Below are 13610 nucleotides of genomic sequence, written 5' to 3' on the forward strand. Positions count from 1 at the left end.
CTGCAAAAAGCAAGTGAGTATTCCAGTCTGTAAAGGGAAAGGTGTGCCAGTTTGGACATCCGGAAAAAATTAATATACTCTCCATCTCAAAAATTTATTTAAAAAAAATCATATGGCAACTCTTTTGTATTGCAGTGACTATCAATAACATTGTTGATGTAAAACCTTATCTACTCAGTATTGTCATCTCAATATCAAAATAAGTTCTAGCACAATCACACACCATTGAAGCTTCTGACCTTTTAGAAGAATTATCTGAAAGACAACCCAAAATATAGAGAAAGCAGAAACAACCTCTTTTGTTGTATTTGATGAGGAAGAATGTGGGAGAGGCAGCTCCCAACTTAGACAAGAAATATAAAAATTGAATTCTTTCCTGAAACAGGTCAACATATAACCATAAGAACATTTATTGAAAGCAAATGATGCCAATGACAAGCACTCTTTCAGGATCTGTAAACACATCAGTAGAACCCACAAGGACTTCATAGACATAATGAAGCTCTGAGTATGCATTCCTGATGGCTGCAAGCTTCCACCTGCATTTTCTCCAGATATTTGAGATCCTGGCAGGGGACTGCAGGTGGGTAACTGCACACCAATAGCTGAGAACCTGGGACAGAAGTAACTGTGATGTTTTAAAGACCTGCCCAACACTACTGAAGACAAGAACAACTGCCTGTATTTGTATTCCACTGAAGGCACACAGTACATTATGTAGCACATTAGACTTAAAAGCTCCCAGTGTATGAAATGAATTATGCAGCAGTGTTTATTGAACAATTTTACTAATAAGCCATCTTAGATTTAAATAATAATATTTTTATATGTAAGGCTTACAGTAGAAATGATTCATGCATTCAAAGTGCCTGGAGCAAAGTGTACCTTCCTTAGAAGAAATCTTACTGGAGCTAAGAACCAAGAGTTTACCAGCTCTGAATAATAATGGAACATAGTAACAAAATGCCTCTGTTTTTTTCTGCCATTTCAGCCGGTCTAGAGGCAGCCTTGTGACTGGAGCTCGGGACTGTAAATATTAGGTATGTGAGACTATCACAGGTAGCTAGTGGCATTAGCTGGCAGCTCTGGCAGCAGATTATTCTGTGATGTACATCTACTGCTAAACATTGCCACAGACAGAAGCTGATGTAAAACTGATGAGAAACGTGAGGTGAAGTGACAAGGAATTCGTTTTTGGATTTTGGTCCCATTACATTGAGATCACCCAAATATTCCAAGAAGCCCATTAGAAAGGAAAAACACATTTGTTCAGCCCTGCTCCACATGCTTTAGAATCTTATTGACTTATGTGTTAGTGTATGGAATATTATAATTTACTGCAATTATAGAATTACAGCCATATTACATTACATAAAATTGGTATCATAATGTTGCATAATTATAACATGCAATATAATATACATACTAATTACTATACTATGCAACATTATATTATAGTGTATTCTGGCATTTCCCATGCTCCAACTGCAAATTGCCAGTTAAAGCATTTGCTTAAACCCCTACCACAGCTCATTTTGGCTTTCCAACCTACCTTAATTTGTTTTCTTCATATTTTGCATGGTCATCTTCACAGTTTGTGCCTAACCTGGCTTGCTCGCTGCTTCACCACAATATTTTTGCCTTGGCACATGTGGTTATTCAAATCTTGTCCTGGTGGATTATAAGCCATTTCAAATTAACACAGAATTGTTACAGAACCATCACAAAACTACAGACGAATAAAGCTTTGCCACTACTGAATGTCTGACTTTGTCTTTTTTGCTAACTAGAAAATCTTTTGGAACTATTAGTGTATCATAACAATTTCCTTTGGTTTGAGTAGTATATTATAAATACCATATCTACCTACGAATTGTTGAGCACATCTGGAATCAATGGATCAGCTACAGTTTGCAGCAGCCATCTTTTTCGGTCACATCTATTAGCTGTGATGGGGAAGGAGTCTTGCCCTGGGTCACCCAACAACCTGCAGCCTCCATTCCAGCTTTACTGTGTGCTTTGCACCCTCCTAGCCAATCTTTTATAAATTTATATATATACACACACTAAATTAACAATAATGTTAAATAATTGTGTCATTGTGTTTTGCTAATTTAAATTCAAACACATTATCTGTATTACTGTCACCTATGGACTTGTTCCAGTTTTAGCTAACTTCAAAAATAGTGTAATTTCATGTTTTCCCTCTGAATTTTTGCATGGAATGAATTATGTAACTAAGGACCAAATCCCAGAGGTAGACAGAAGTGTTGTTAAAACTTTGCTGCAATACCAAGCAGGATTTATAGCTTGGGTAGTTGAATTTCCCCTCTGAATTAGAAGTTACCACAAGACTTCACTTGTCATCAAGCACAGCCAACAAGGAACTTGTGTGGTGGCCATGACAGACAAGACAGGGGTTCTGCCATCCATAGCCACAGAAAGAACAAGCCAGGTGCATTTTCAATAACATTTTCAATGTATTTGGAGTTTTCCATTTTAACACAGAAATAGGATTTCATGCAGAATTTTGTGTTACTCTATCTGAAACTTTTTTCTTCTTCCTCACTAGTTCTAGCAACTTCTCCTAGTTGACGGTGACGCAGAGAGCTCAGCATCTCAGAGTGCTCCACAGAATAAAACACAGACTCTAATCATAAAATGATTTGCCATTTGACCAAAGGGCTCGACTGAAAAAGAATAACCTAGCATTTTTCCCTGCTTAATTTAATTTGCATTGTGTCTCTCTACTGGTCTCTGTTAATGCAGCCCACTTTGCATTTTTGGCAAATGAACCTTCCTATTCCTAAAAGTGATTTTTAATTAATCCAGAAGGTTCCTTTCAAACCCCATCAATTCCTCTTCTCTCTACCTATTTGTGTAAAGAGCTTTGGCCTAGATTTTGTCACCCAATGATGTCTTCCAGGAGAAAGCCTTCCGAGGCCCATTTATGTTTCAGGATGGGACTAGAGAGCTGTCTTGCTTTCTGCTCTCTCTAGGAAGCTGTGCTCATGCTGTACTAATCACCTTTGATAACTTGTTTTGATGAGACATGCTGATTCTGGTTCCTGACCTTAAACAGGTTAAAGGGGACGTATTTTGCACCACTGAGCAGTCATCCTCTGCAAAGCTGACCCTGAGGATACGTCTGGCTGAGTAACTCAATTTGCTGCTATTGGAAGTTTGCTGCCATGGAAAATTCAGCTGTGGGCTGTGGTTGTAAATACTGATTAGTACTTCAATAATAGTATTTAAAGAATTCTTTGTAACTAATTTATAACTATTCAATATTTAGATTCCTATCTCCTTACCATGACCTCACTATCTGCCTTCTTGTAACCTAAGCATTTATTGCTAAAGGTAAGCGAGAGTGATAAGTGGCATGCTCTGGCTTTGATTAAACTCCTCGTACTCCCTTCCGCTGCTGGAGGAGCAAACCACGGGCTCCCAAGGCGCTAGCAGAAACGCCTGCAGCGGCCGAGCGGAGCAGAGCCGAGGATGCTCGGGCAGCTGGCACCACCTAGCGCCCGCCGCGGCTCCGCACCCCGTGTGTGCGCACCGGGGGGAAAGGGGGCAAGGAGAAGGATGCCCGCCCCGGGCAGGGCCAGTTGTGGGGTATTCCGGCATGAGCAGCTCAGGGGAGCACAAAGATGCAGCTTCAAACCGCAGAGATTCGTCCATACGCTCAAAAAAATTTTTGAAACTTCAGACGAGAGATAAACTGGTTTAAAGATGCTTAAAGCAAAAGAAAAGTTTTTAGAACTGGGACATGAGGAAAATACTTGCAAAAAATCCCTGAGCAATTAATTGAAAGACTGATGGTTTTGACAACAGTACAGCTTCAGGGTGAGGGAAGAAGAAACCTAGAGCTCCAGCTAAATTGGGGCTGGAAAGCACCTGCCACAGGGAGCCAGTGCTGACAGTAAGTGGAAACACTGGCTGCATCTGCCATCTGCTCTGGCTCAGGGGCTGCCTCCGGGAATCCTCTTAACCTGGATGGCTGGGGTTGAAAGAGCCTATGGCCCCAAGTGAGGTGGGGCTGGAAAGGTTCTGTCAGAAGGCACATGAAGAATGCAGCAAAAAGCCTGCTCTCCTCTCTCTCTCTAAGCATGCCATAGTGACTACCACCTTAGCTTTGGTATTAGCTCATCTTTGGAATTGTTTTCCTGCCATAATTACATGCAACTATGTTTTTAGCCCCTCCATTAAACACATTAGTACTTTAAATCCCATGATATTTGTGGGTTTGTTGTTTTATTTTATTAGATTATTATAAGGCTGTTTTTTCTTTATTTAGCTGTTATTCACATAAATCAGATAAACACCAAATGAAAAAAATATATATATATGTATTCCATGAATTCACCAAAGGCAAATTAAAGCACTTCAGACATTAGTTCTGTGAAATTAGGGCTATTTTGTCCTTATTCCTGTGAAATTAGGGCTATTTTGTCCTTATTCCCAGCTGCTTTATCACCTGTCTTCTGTGCGCAAATTCTGCCTGATACAACTTTCTAGTATTCCCAGCTCAACCTGACTGACATCTGAGATGTGGTCCAGCAAACCATGGCACACAATAGCACAGCAGGGACTGGTACTGAATTCTAGGACAAAAAAGCTGCTCATGTCCAAGCAGGAACAGTAGTTAACAGCCATTTGGCTTAGCATTAGAAAATGAGTGGACTAAAACTATTGAAAACCTGCAGTATTTCCTGCATATAAAAACATACACTGAAGTTCTGCTTACAGATCAGAAGAGGCAGCACCACTGTGAGAGACTGGCATTTTAACCGTAGATTCACACTGGAAGTATACAACCTTGACTCAGTATGCATATTTCTGTCCACTGCTAGCTCCATTACCCCCTCAGAATATCTTCTACAGTAAGCTGATGTCTCAAAAGCTGTAGTTTCTGCTCAGCAAACAGCATCTGGTTTCCAGGCTCTCCTGTAAATAAATTTGCTTTACACTGAAATGGTGCAACAGGTGAGGAGAGTTTTGAGCTAGCACAGTCCATCCCAGAAGTTAGCTGCATCCCATTCCTCCATGGTAACAGCCAGCTTTCCCAATCTTTGGTAAGAACTACCAATAGACTTCTAATGCACAGAAGAGATGCAGACTGCAGCCACACAAAGCACTGTGACTCACAGGCACTTGATCTCTTTGAGGGAAAAAGCAGGATATTTATTAAAAATAATTTTCCAAATGAATGTTGCATTTGTATCAGAATGCTTTTTGCTGATGCAAAAAAAAATAATAATAATCTGCCACCTGAAATAAAACTATTTCTCCCAAAGCTTTAAGTTTACCTTTAAATGAAGACTACTCAGGCAATTGAGAATCACCTTTTCATAGCTAATTGCTGTTGGTAGTTTCTGAATCCTTTTCCTTTTGTCACCTCTAGCAGCCAGCACTCTTGAGCTATCTACACCACTGCCTCCAGCTGACTTCTGGTCTGAGAGCCCCAGCACCTTGTCAGTGAGACCTGGCAGAGCAGTGGTGTAGAAGGGCTCAGGATCTACTCAGGACTGTGCAGCAGTAGTGGTGATGCACCACTGGGGGCAATCTCCACCATCTGCAGAAACAGCACCTGGCACCCAGTGCAGAGATCTCATTTCAGGCAGGACTTCTGCAGGAGGGTATAACCCTTTCAGGTGTCTGTATGCAGCTCTGCACAGCTTAGAAAATAAACAGAAGTCTGTGCATGTACACAGAGATACAACCTCATTAGGATTACAGAGGATAGAATAGGTTACACAATTGGAGCTTACAAAGGACATGGGATTTTGCAGTTTAAGATCCTGAGGAGATTGTGCAAGATAAACAGAGTCAGAACCCTTAACTTCAGGAGAGCAGGTTTTGGTTTATTCAGGGACCTTGTCAGGATCCCATGGGAGACTACCCTAAAGGAAAAAGCATGCAAGAACAAATGGCTGGTCTTCAAGAACAGCCTCCTCAAAGTAAAGCACAGCCCATTCTGACATGCAGAAAACAAGTGTGGGAGACAGGCACCATGGAAAGGTCAGTCCATTCCTGGATGAACAGAAATGAAAAATGAAAGCAGACAGAAGGTTGAAGCAGAAACAGGCTGCCCAGAACAAATATAGGAACATTGCTTGAATTTACAGGAATGAAGTTGAAAGGCCAAGGTTCCTCTGGGTTGGAACTTGCAGGGCACATGTAGGTCAGAAATAAGGACTTCTGTAGCACGTTGGTAACAAAATGAAATCTAAGGAAGACACAGCCATGCTGCATAATGAGGCAAGGAAACTAGTGACAGAAGACATGGAGTAGACTGAAGTGTTAAGTGTATTTTATTCTATCCTTAGCTTTCATCAGTAAGGTCTGCTACCTGGTCTTCCGTTTTCCTAAGCCTCCTAGTCTGTAGGACTTACCAAGAGAGCACAGACCCATAATGAAGCAGGAGTTATGACACCTACAGGTCCCACCAGCAATTAGGCATTAGAGCCTTCAGGGCCTAGGATGGGCTCAGAATGTAGTGTTACAGGAGAAGAGAGTACAGCTAAGGAGTACTGAAGTCAGTTGGATAGATACAAGTCCCCAGGAGCAGGTGATTAGACCACGAGTCCAGGTCTTCTGATGAGCAAAGGGAATTCCTCATGGGAATGAGCCAGAGCAAAGTTCCTCTTTGTTATGCACAGCTTTGCACTGAGTACTGAAGCTTTTCCCAGACCTATTTCTAAATCTGACCACTACATCACAGACCCACATCTGATGGAGGTAAACAGTGCATTAAATCAACAAGTTAAATTGTTCTTCTAGTGCATGCTGGTCAATGTTAGAGCAGCGTTAGTGGAGGCGTGTTAAAAGAGGATGCAAGAAGTGCCTTTGTAAAGTGTATATATGGACAGTGAAGTAGGATGTCCTTCTTGCTAAAGTGGTGAAGGAATGGGATCTACGTTCATTAAATCAAACACAAATAAATTCGGTTAATGGTATAACTACATTGAGGGAGAAAAAAGTAATGCCTAGACACTATATTTCTTATTCACGTACTACCATTTCTCATCTCCTCAAGTGTGATGAAATCTTCCTCTTCACAAACCACAATGTTATTCAAACTGTAAAGACTATAGTTGCTTATGTAATGGCTTCAAGATCCTCTAAAATGGAGAAAATATAAAGTCCTCTTGTTAATATTTCAGATGGTGACATTTCTTTTACATTCACATCATAAACGTGAGAGTCAATATACGTCAAAATGGCAAATGATTTAAATAACAAAAATGATAAATTACAATGGTTGGAAACAGTCATAATTAATTTTGTAAGTGATAATCTTATCAGAGAAAAATGTTTCACACGTACACTAGTGTACAGAACAGAAATAATAACGCTGTACCTAAAACTGAAAACACGCAGACCACTCCTTGCAAAATGCCAGCATGATTCAGTTGAGATTCAGTGCTCTACAGTTTAACCTCTGATTCCTGGACATGCTCTTGTTACTTCTTGTGTGAGCAGCTGTTATCATCCAAATGTTCTTCCTCACAAAGTCTGTGGCCTTGGATCCTTCTGAGAGTTACATGTGTCCTTTATATTATGGAATTACTGTAAGTGGGCATTCCCATTGTTTTCAGCTATGATGTGGGGACAGGTTCTGTGCTGGCATCACTTCCAACAAAAAACAGAGGACTCTAAGATACCAATGCTCCTGGGGACATGTGCTAGCCAGAAAGGGTTCATGTGCTATATGATCCATCTGTACTCCTCATAAAGGCTAAAACATGCCTTACACACAAGACTATTTCAGCCTCATGAATGTTTAGAGGCAGTTAGTGAAAAAGGGTCTCTTTGTTGTTGTTTTTTTTTTAATGAGTCGTGGAAAAAAGGAAATTGTGATGATGGAAAAGCCATTGGAGTCATACTTGTTGCATGGTACTATTATTTCCTCTACAACTGTATGCAAATTCTTCAGTGGGTTTTACTGAGAGTTGATGTTTCCTCGGGAAATCCCCAAATCAGAATTATTCCAGTATGAATTTCATAATTCCATGAAAAGTTTCATAAAATTGTCAATCATGTCACTCTCTAAAATCATCTTTGCAATTGCAGGATATGTGGTTACAGTAGAAAGGTGGAAATGCCTTGTTAACACACATATATTTATACAGATATATAATTATTACATCATATATTTTATAATACCTATAATAATGTATAATATTTTCTTATATATATCGTATATATAAGTATATAAAAATGAATTTTGGGAATCTCCTCAGTGTATATAAATATCTGAGGGGTGGGTGACAGAAGAATGTAGCCAACCTCTTCTCAGTGGTTTGTGGGGATAGGACAAGGGGCAATGGCTGCAAGTTAGAGCACAGGAAGTTCCGCACTGACATGCGAAAGAACTTCTTCACGGTGAGGGTGATGGAGCATTGGAACAGGCTGCCTAGGGAGGTTGTGGAGTCTCCTTCTCTGGAGACATTCAAGGCCTGTCTGGACGCCTACCTGGGCAGCCTGCTCTGAGGAACCTGCTTTGGCAGGGGGGTTGGACCCGATGATCTTTCAAGGTCCCTTCCAACCCCTACAGTTCTGTGATTCTGTGATTCTGTGATTCTGTGATTCTGTGAATTCAATTTAATGTATATATATGTATGTAGTAGTGTGCATATGTACATAATGTATCTGTATACAGCACAATTTATCACTGATCTCTGGAAGCCACATTATTTGGAACAATGTCGGTTTAAGTCATAGTATCCACATGCTAGGGAAACTAATAAAAAAAAAAAAAAAAGTCAAATAAATGAATGAAAACGGATACATATGTCATGCCAAGAAAGACTCAGCAAATGCTTTCCAAATTGAAAGTTAAGCTTCACAAATCTATTGGGGTTCTTTGAAGACGTCTATGAGCATGTAGACTAACTAGCCAGATCCAGTTGATATAGTCCACTTATGTCTCCAAAGTGCATTTAACATGGTCTTTTAAAGGAAGTTTCCACAAGATAAAAATAAAGGATTCTGCATGGGTAAGCAATGATTAAATAATAAGAAACCACAAAGAATAGTCTTTTTCTCAGTGGAGGAAATCACCAAATGAATCCCACTCATTTGTGGGGATGAGTGGGAATATATGACAGAGCCTTCGCTCTGTCATATATTCCAACATTAGGGGAAAAGGTCATATACTTCAGTAGCAGTATTTGCTGATGAAACTATTCTAACTCTTTGTGCTGAAAGTAGTGACACTCTGGAAATTGTTGGCATGAAAAATTGCTGGGGCAGAGAGTATCAGCAGGTGCAGAAAAGGGTCAGGCAAACTCAGGGACAATATATTTCTAAATCAACAAGGGAACTGACAAGCCAATGTCATGTCATCACCTAGATTCCTTGTTAGAGACAGAACACTGAACTAGGCAGACCATTTCTCTGACTTAGTAGAGCATTTCTATATATTTTATGTACACTTTTTAAGAGTAATAAAGAGGTAGGTTAGTTATGAAAAACTACAGAAACAGTCCTGAGTTGCTGGGAGATTAAATTGCTTGTCGATAAATTTGTTTGAATAAAAATCCTAAATTCACAAACAGAATGATGAGCTTTGAACTAAACATTATTGCTCAGGAATGAGATCTTGGGGTTATAACAGAAAGGGCTATGAAAACATCCATTAAATATCCAGTAGGACTCTGTTAAAGAAAAATAATGCAACAAGATACTATGCATTAAAAAAATAAACAAATAAAAAGAGGGAAAGAAAGAAAACATTTACAATAAGACATCTTAACAACAACAACAAGAAAAAACAAACAAACAAAAAAAAAAAAAAAACACAACAACATGCAGAGAACTTTTTTTGACTGACTTGTGGTTTTAATTTGCTATTGCTCTATTGAACTAATGGCTGAGTTCATTACCACATAGCTTGCTTTCGTTTTCTTATATGAGCATGTTTTTTCTTGCCCCAAGTAAAACAGGATATCCATCTTTCAGAATTTCTGTCCTACCTTTTGCAATACCATTCATTTGTATGTGGTAAGAGCACAAGCATTCAGCAAATTACATTGTGGTCAAAGGAAGTTCGCAGCTTTTGTATTGCAAGAGGATAAAGCTTTTGTTGACTAATGTGGGACTTCCTACTTCCCCTTACTTTGATGTCATATGTTTAAGTTTAAAGGAAGAGCAGCAGAAATAATAAGTGTTACACTGTTTACTTTATCTCATTTTGCCATGACACTCAGCTTTAGTGAGAGCAGATTTAACCAGCCTGTAAACCCGCTGTGCGTGCCCCTATTCCCTTGCCAGTAGGCAGACGACCTTGTGTCACCCATGCAAAGGGTATGAGATCTGCCTTCACCTCATTGGTGAAGTACAGTAGTTTCTCTTTTAAAGAAAATGCTAACAGTTCAATGTTTTTGCTGGATTGTCTTAAATAACAAAAATGGACTAAAAATCATGGAGAGAGCCTGTAAAATAATTTTGTTTTTCTGAGGAGATTTTTCAGTTATATCTGACTTACTGTGACAAAATTGGTATACATATTCATTTCTTAACAATTTTCAATCCAAAATTTTAGTTTTAATTTGGAAGGAAGGGAGTGCCCAGAGTAGAATTTTAGGACCTGTTTGCTCTAGGAAAATCCACTATGATAAGAACTAATATAGGGAACTAAGTTCTGACACTGCAAAGTTGAAAGCAACAGCAAGTGAACTGCAAGTGAAAGTTGAGCAACTAAGACTCTTCGATATAGTTTGTTTCTCGTTTTGCAATTTTCATTTTACCAACTTTTTAGCTTCACTAGCTAGATAACTTTTGGTCTAGAAGTAGCACAGAAAGATCTTCAGTTCTGTTTAATATCTTCAGTTCTCTTTAATATCACCTGTTCTCTTAAATATCTTTATTAATGATCTGGATGAGAGGATCAAGTGCATCCTCAGTAAGATTGCAGACGACACCAAGTTAGGTGCGTGTGTCGATCTGCTCGAGGGTAGGAAGGCTCTGCAGGAGGATCTGGATAGGCTGGACTGATGGGCTGAGGCCAACTGTATGAAGTTCAACAAGGCCAAGTGTCGGGTCCTGCACCTGGGGCGCAATAACCCCAAGCAGAGCTACAGAGGAGATGAGTGGTTGGAAAGCTGCCAGGCAGAGAAGGACCTGGGAGTATTGGTTGATAGTCGGCTGAATATGAGCCAGCAGTGTGCTCAGGTCGCCAAGAAGGCCAACAGCATCCTGGCTTGTATAAGAAGCAGTGTGGCCAGCAGGTCTAGGGAAGTGATTGTCCCCCTGTACTCGGCTCTGGTGAGGCCGCACCTCGAGTACTGTGTTCAGTTTTGGGCCCCTCACTACAAGGACATCAAGGTGCTCGAGCGTGTCCAGAGGAGGACAACAAAGCTGGTGTGGGGTCTGCAGAACAAGTCTTATGAGGAGCGGCTGAGGGAGCTGGGATTGTTCAGCCTGGAGAAGAGGAGGCTCAGGGGCGACCTTATCGCTCTCTATAGGTACCTTAAAGGAGGCTGTAGCGAGGTGGAGGTTGGTCTGTTCTCCCACGTGCCTGGTGACAGGACGAGGGGGAATGGGCTAAAGTTGCTCCAGGGGAGGTTTAGATTGGATGTCAGGAAAACTTCTTTACCAAAAGGGTTGTTAGGCATTGGAATGGGCTGTCCAGGAAAGTGGTTGAATCACCATCCCTGAAGATATTTAAAAGATGTTTAGATGTAGAGCTTAGTGATATGGTCTAGTGGAGGACTTGTTAGTGTTAGGTCAGAGGTTGGACTGGGTGATCTTGGAGGTCTCTTCCAACCTAAATGATTCTGTGATTCTGTGATCTTGGTCAATGAATCAGCATTTCTGTCCCTTCAACTGAGGTGTGAGAGCATGCAAAGCCAGATCTCAGGGATATCCGATAGATTCTCCATGAAATGTGAAAAATCCTGGCCAACCTGCTTCATAGAGTTAAGGTAAGAAGTTAGATTAAAATTGAAGTGTTTGAACATAAATATCATTTTTTGGGGGGGGAAGGGAAGGGAAGGGAAGGGAAGGGAAGGGAAGGGAAGGGAAGGGAAGGGAAGGGAAGGGAAGGGAAGGGAAGGGAAGGGAAGGGAAGGGAAGGGAAGGGAAGGGAAGGGAAGGGAAGGGAAGGGAAGGGAAGGGAAGGGAAGGGAAGGGAAGGGAAGGGAAGGGAAGGGAAGGGAAGGGAAGGGAAGGGAAGGGAAGGGAAGGGAAGGGAAGGGAAGGGAAGGGAAGGGAAGGGAAGGGAAGGGAAGGGAAGGGAAGGGAAGGGAAGGGAAGGGAAGGGAAGGGAAGGGAAGGGAAGGGAAGGGAAGGGAAGGATCAGCTGTTTTTAAAACACTTTCTTTACTTGTAAAAGGACTTTGATTCTTCAAGTTAAATTACATGCATATATACCCTTTAGAAAGTATTTTATAAGGGTGTTATAATGGTTCATTCACTTCAAGTCTGTGGCTATTCTCCCTGATTAATATTACATATCACTTAAAAATAAGTGGGTTAGGAGGAAATTGCTTACAATGAAGCACATGAACAGGCCAGGATCACACTGTTTCCTTCTGGATACAGACACTTCAAGATTGTCTTTACTTCCAGGAATATGAGCTATTTCTTCAAGAGATTCTCACCTCATGGGGTGTCCAGGATGAGTTCTGCTCAGGGGAGGAGACAGTCACTCAGCATTTTCACATTTTGTTCAAGAGATGATCCCTCCCTCACCCATCACCTTCTGGGTCTTTCCTGAAACTTTCTACCCCAGGAACGGTAGAGAGGTGTTAACCTCAACAGGATTTCTACCACAGACATCTAACATATCAGAAGTATGAACTTACCCGAGGGAAAGGATGACATTAATATTACTACCATGGGAAGACAGAGAGATTTTCCTGAGGCTAACCACAGACCAGATAAAAAGATAGCGACATTTTCCATAAAAATGTTTAATTCACAGAAGTTGTTCCATCTGTGAAATATTTTTTTCAAAATAATTTCAAGATAGTTTCATACACTTAGCTTCAGCTAGATAGCTTCATCAATTCAGAAATTAACTGATGTCAGGGGACTCAGGTCTTCCTCATTTCTAATGTTATCTCCATTCCTTTAGATATCACAAATTCCTTGCTAATATGATGGATGCTGCAATAACTTTGGCTTTAGGTATCTAGAAAATGAAGAACACTACTGGTGTTTCAGCTTTTAAAGGCAGATGCTTAACAGTGGCCTACAGGAGTTTCTTATGGCCATCAAAACATGGCCAGTGGCTCCCTGTCTGTAGCATGGTAGGCAACAAAAGGACCATGTCTGAATCCTTCCCTACTGGTGGTGTCTTCCAGTGCAAAGAAAAAGAGTCTTTGATCAATTCCAGGAATTAATGTGTCTCTACATGTTCTTCAAACTAAATTATTTTATTTATTTTTCACTTTGAGCTAAATCTCTCTCTCAAAATTAGGTTTAGGGTTTGATTGGGAGGGGCTAATTTTGAATATCTTCATTTTATGCCCTACACCTGCTACATCCTTAATATGCAGTGCATAATTAGCATGTAAATGATTATAAGGTACTTCATGGAAGGTGAAGTTTGAAGCCCAAAACAAGAAAGAAAGGGAAAAAATGAAAGTTTCTAACATTTT

Source organism: Anas acuta, chromosome 2 (genome assembly GCF_963932015.1).
Source record: "Anas acuta chromosome 2, bAnaAcu1.1, whole genome shotgun sequence".
In the NCBI taxonomy this organism is placed as follows: Eukaryota; Metazoa; Chordata; class Aves; order Anseriformes; family Anatidae; genus Anas; species Anas acuta.